General features: G+C 33.1%; 3 non-coding genes across 3 annotated transcripts in view; all 3 read left to right on the top strand.

Moving 5' to 3' along the window:
• The first annotated feature begins 139 nt into the window (after positions 1–139).
• On the top strand, positions 140–2,295 carry LOC123304481. Its single transcript, XR_006536499.1, has one exon. It is a non-coding gene; the product is annotated as a small subunit ribosomal RNA (ribosomal RNA).
• A 953-nt stretch (positions 2,296–3,248) lies between these two features.
• LOC123304486 lies at positions 3,249–3,403 on the top strand. The gene has a single exon (XR_006536504.1). It is a non-coding gene; the product is annotated as a 5.8S ribosomal RNA (ribosomal RNA).
• A 635-nt stretch (positions 3,404–4,038) lies between these two features.
• The window catches only part of LOC123304483, a 4,578-nt gene continuing 2,814 nt past the window's right edge, over positions 4,039–5,802 (top strand). Inside the window, exon 1 of the ribosomal RNA XR_006536501.1 lies at positions 4,039–5,802. This exon is cut by the window's right edge and continues 2,814 nt beyond it. This is a non-coding gene — a ribosomal RNA (large subunit ribosomal RNA).

Raw genomic sequence — 5,802 nt, 5'->3', positions numbered from 1 at the left:
ACCATCTGATATTTAAAATGAAATTGTAATAATATTATTATATATTAATAATTATTGTATGAAAATTTTTTTTCTTATAATAAGAAAACAAAAATATCATGTATATTATTATATATTTAATATTATAAATACAAATAGTTCCCTGGTTGATCCTGCCAGTAGTCATATGCTTGTCTCAAAGATTAAGCCATGCATGTCTCAGTACAAGCCAAATTAAGGTGAAACCGCGAAAGGCTCATTATATCAGTTATGGTTCCTTAGATCGTACCCACATTTACTTGGATAACTGTGGTAATTCTAGAGCTAATACATGCAAACAGAGTTCCGACCAGAGATGGAAGGAATGCTTTTATTAGATCAAAACCAATCGGTGTAAATTTTAATTTGCATCGTTTAATTTGGTGACTCTGAATAACTTTAAGCTGATCGCACGGTCTCGTACCGGCGACGCATCTTTCAAATGTCTGCCTTATCAACTGTCGATGGTAGGTTCTGCGCCTACCATGGTTGTAACGGGTAACGGGGAATCAGGGTTCGATTCCGGAGAGGGAGCCTGAGAAACGGCTACCACATCCAAGGAAGGCAGCAGGCGCGCAAATTACCCACTCCCGGCACGGGGAGGTAGTGACGAAAAATAACGATACGGGACTCATCCGAGGCCCCGTAATCGGAATGAGTACACTTTAAATCCTTTAACGAGGATCCATTGGAGGGCAAGTCTGGTGCCAGCAGCCGCGGTAATTCCAGCTCCAATAGCGTATATTAAAGTTGTTGCGGTTAAAAAGCTCGTAGTCGAATCTGTGTCCTACACTGTTGGTTCAATGCTCGCATTGTTTAACTAGCATGTTATGTGGGACGTCCTACCGGTGGGTGGTACAGATTATGTATAAAGTATATTTTAGTGTTATTATTTATTTAATGCATTATATATATTTTTATTATGTAATTTGTCGTAAGTGTTTAACCGTTAAGAGCGGTGGCAGCCCCCAATTGCAATCCCGTCGCGGTGCTCTTAATTGAGTGTCGAGGTGGGCCGGTACGTTTACTTTGAACAAATTAGAGTGCTTAAGGCAGGCTCAAATTTTGCCTGAATATTGTGTGCATGGAATAATGGAATAGGACCTCGGTTCTATTTTGTTGGTTTTCGGAACTCCGAGGTAATGATTAATACGGACAGATGGGGGCATTCGTATTGCGACGTTAGAGGTGAAATTCTTGGATCGTCGCAAGACGGACAGAAGCGAAAGCATTTGCCAAAAATGTTTTGATTGATCAAGAACGAAAGTTAGAGGTTCGAAGGCGATCAGATACCGCCCTAGTTCTAACCATAAACGATGCCAGCTAGCGATCCGCCGAAGTTCCTCCGATGACTCGGCGGGCAGCTTCCGGGAAACCAAAGCTTTTGGGTTCCGGGGGAAGTATGGTTGCAAAGCTGAAACTTAAAGGAATTGACGGAAGGGCACCACCAGGAGTGGAGCCTGCGGCTTAATTTGACTCAACACGGGAAACCTCACCAGGCCCGGACACCGGAAGGATTGACAGATTGAGAGCTCTTTCTTGATTCGGTGGGTGGTGGTGCATGGCCGTTCTTAGTTGGTGGAGCGATTTGTCTGGTTAATTCCGATAACGAACGAGACTCTAGCCTGCTAAATAGACGTACTTTACCGGCATCTCAAGGCCCATCGGCTGTTTGTTTCCCATTTCATTCATTTTCATGTGTGTTATGTATTGTATTTATATATGCATGTATTTTTGAGATTTAACGATCAAGATTATATTTTGTATATATTGTGCTTTATGTTGCATATGTTATGGTGTATGGGTACGCAGTTTTTTGATGTGGTTTTTACTGCCGGCGTACAAATAATTCTTCTTAGAGGGACAGGCGGCATTCTAGCCGCACGAGATTGAGCAATAACAGGTCTGTGATGCCCTTAGATGTTCTGGGCCGCACGCGCGCTACACTGAAGGAATCAGCGTGTCCTCCCAGGCCGAAAGGTCCGGGTAACCCGCTGAACCTCCTTCGTGCTAGGGATTGGGGCTTGCAATTGTTCCCCATGAACGAGGAATTCCCAGTAAGCGCGAGTCATAAGCTCGCGTTGATTACGTCCCTGCCCTTTGTACACACCGCCCGTCGCTACTACCGATTGAATGATTTAGTGAGGTCTTCGGACTGGTACGCGGCAATATTTCTGATATTGCCGATGTTGCTGGGAAGATGACCAAACTTGATCATTTAGAGGAAGTAAAAGTCGTAACAAGGTTTCCGTAGGTGAACCTGCGGAAGGATCATTAACGATATATATAAAATATATTTATTTATATTTTTTGTATTGTTTTTAAATATTCCAAAAAATAAAAATATTATTGATAAGAAATATTTTTTTTAACAAAATAACATATTAATATGTAATTTTCTCAAAATATATAATAGTAATTATGTGTTAAAAGAGATTTATTTTGGTTATGATATCATATTAAAGTAATACGCCAAACTTTTTTTATACACATAATATATCTATACATATAATATAGAGAATATTATATAAATATTAATAATATATTTGTTACATATAAAATATTTTTATATTCAATATTATTATTATTATTAAACAATAATTATTAATAAAATCTATAAATAATTTCTCTTATAAAAAAGTGAAATTAAAAATAGAATATATTGAAATTATTTGTTTATATGTATATAATCTCTATTAAGAAAAATAAAATAAGATTATAATTGATATAATCTATATTTTTATTTTTCTATGTTATATAATAAAAATAAAGAAAACACAAGATAAAATTTTTTTAAAGAATAAAATTTATTTCAAATTTAAATTTCTTTATGTTTTGTCTTGATATTTCTTTTTTTTTATTAAAAGTTATTATGTTAAAAAACAAACCCATTTGTTTTGTACCATATTAATATTATATATATTTTTATGTAGAAAATAATTTATAAAAAAAAAATAAATACATTTCTATAAAATATACCAAATATTAATTATTATATCTAGCTAGCACTAACAAAAATATCAAAAATGTTATGTATATATTTATTAATACCATAATATCTTTAATTTATATATATATATATTTAAAATAAAATATATAATTTATATTCTAGAAAAATTTTTTTATTTTAAAAGAATTTATAAAGATATATAAATTAATAATTTTATTTTTTATATTAAAAATAAAGATTATTATTAATAATAATACTTACATTTAAAATTTAAAAAGATTACCCTGGACGGTGGATCACTTGGCTCGTGGGTCGATGAAGAACGCAGCTAATTGCGCGTCAACTTGTGAACTGCAGGACACATGAACATTGACATTTCGAACGCACATTGCGGTCCTTGGATACTGTTCCCGGACCACATCTGGCTGAGGGTCGTATACATTATATTAATATAATAAAAGATTATTTTACATAAAATTTTTTTTATGAAAAAGAAATTTATCAATAATTAAAAAAGAAAATTTATTTTTTCATATTTAATTAAATTGATAAATAAAATTTTTATAAAAGAAATGTAAAATTATTTATATATGAATGTTTTACGCCAAATATAAGAAAAAAATAAATATAAAATGTTTTTAATAGCATTTAAAATTTATATATTTTTTATTATTTGTCGACATTTTTAAATTAATATATCAATATTATTTTTTATCATTTATATATAATATTATAAAACTTTATGTTAATAATAATATTAATAATAAATGATATTAATAATATATTTTTAAAATATTAAATAAAGAAGAATAAACAAAAATATTATATATTAATATTTTGTTATGGAATATTTTATTTGTAATAAAATTTTCAATATACTCGAAAAAAATTAATATATATAATTATTTATTTTTTATTTTCTTCTCTTTAGATAAATATAAAAATAATATTATATAATAATATTAAAAAAATTTGAGTATGAATAATTAAGAAAATTGTTTACTTATAAAATATAACAAAAACATAATATATAAAAAAAATTTTTGTTTTAATACTTCTAAAAACTTTTACGACCTCAGAGTAGGTGAGATTACCCGCTGAATTTAAGCATATTATTAAGCGGAGGAAAAGAAACTAACTAGGATTCCCTTAGTAGCGGCGAGCGAACAGGGATAAGCCCAGCACTGAACCCCGTGGCTGATAAACAGACACTTGGGGAATGTAGTGTTTAGGAAGATTCAATATAAACCTATTGTTATATAATACATCCAAGTCCATCTTGAATGGGGCCATATACCCATAGAGGGTGCCAGGCCCGTAGTGATTATTATTGATGATAGGTGAATCTTTCCTTAGAGTCGGGTTGCTTGAGAGTGCAGCTCTAAGTGGGTGGTAAACTCCATCTAAGGCTAAATATTACCACGAGACCGATAGCGAACAAGTACCGTGAGGGAAAGTTGAAAAGAACTTTGAAGAGAGAGTTAAAGAGTACGTAAAACCGTTCAGGGGTAAACCTGAGAAACCCGAAAGGTCGAAAGATGAGATTCATTTACTTTTTATCGTTAATCAACCAATTTGTACTAGCATGTGACAAAAATTTTTATTAGGAATTTATTTTTAGTAAAAATATATGCACTGCTGTATATTGTTAATTGTATGATAACGAGGTATGCACTTCTCATCTTGTAGGACGTTGCGACCCATTAAATATTAATCTATAGGCATTGGTGCGTTGATTAATGTACAATATTATTTTTTGATAATATTTTGTGTATGTTAAACGCCTATGTTTCTTGATTAATTGTTTGATGGTATTAATTATAAATTGATATTGAGTCGCGTTATTAACGCGTTCAGATCCACCACGAGTATAAATAGGTTTTTTTATTAAAACATATTATATATACGGATTTTATGCCGTTATATGATACTATTTAACTGTCAGTAGGTGTATGATAATGAACTGGCTCATTTTTTTTTATTAAAAATTTATCTGTCAGCGACGATATAGCTTTGGGTACTTTCAGGACCCGTCTTGAAACACGGACCAAGGAGTCTAGCATGTACGCAAGTCATTGGGAATAAAATATTTTTTCATCGAAATATTTATAAATTTTATGAAACCCAAAGGCACAATGAAAGTAAATATTATTTATATTTTTTTATAAATGATAAAAGGAGGATATATTTATATTATGTATTAAATATCGCACTCCTAGGGCGTCTTATATTATTATAATTTAGTTTTCGGATTATATTATAATAGAGGCGCACCTAGAGCGTACACGCTGGGACCCGAAAGATGGTGAACTATGCCTGGTCAGGATGAAGTCAGGGGAAACCCTGATGGAGGTCCGTAGCGATTCTGACGTGCAAATCGATCGTCGGAACTGGGTATAGGGGCGAAAGACTAATCGAACCATCTAGTAGCTGGTTCCCTCCGAAGTTTCCCTCAGGATAGCTGGCGTTCATTATATAAGAGTCTCATCCGGTAAAGCGAATGATTAGAGGCCTTGGGGCCGAAACGACCTCAACCTATTCTCAAACTTTAAATGGGTGAGATCTCTAGCTTGCTTAAAAACATTATTTATAATGTGAAGCTATGAGAATATATTTTTTATATATGGATCAGAGTGCCAAGTGGGCCACTTTTGGTAAGCAGAACTGGCGCTGTGGGATGAACCAAACGTAGAGTTAAAGCGCCAAAATTGACGCTTATGGGATACCATGAAAGGCGTTGGTTGCTTAAGACAGCAGGACGGTGGCCATGGAAGTCGGAATCCGCTAAGGAGTGTGTAACAACTCACCTGCCGAAGCAACTAGCCCTGAAAATG

This window comes from Chrysoperla carnea (assembly GCF_905475395.1).
Source record: "Chrysoperla carnea chromosome X unlocalized genomic scaffold, inChrCarn1.1 SUPER_X_unloc_58, whole genome shotgun sequence".
Classification (NCBI taxonomy): domain Eukaryota; kingdom Metazoa; phylum Arthropoda; class Insecta; order Neuroptera; family Chrysopidae; genus Chrysoperla; species Chrysoperla carnea.
The sequence above is the reverse complement of the archived record's forward strand: the minus strand, read 5'-3'. Positions and strand labels throughout refer to the sequence as shown.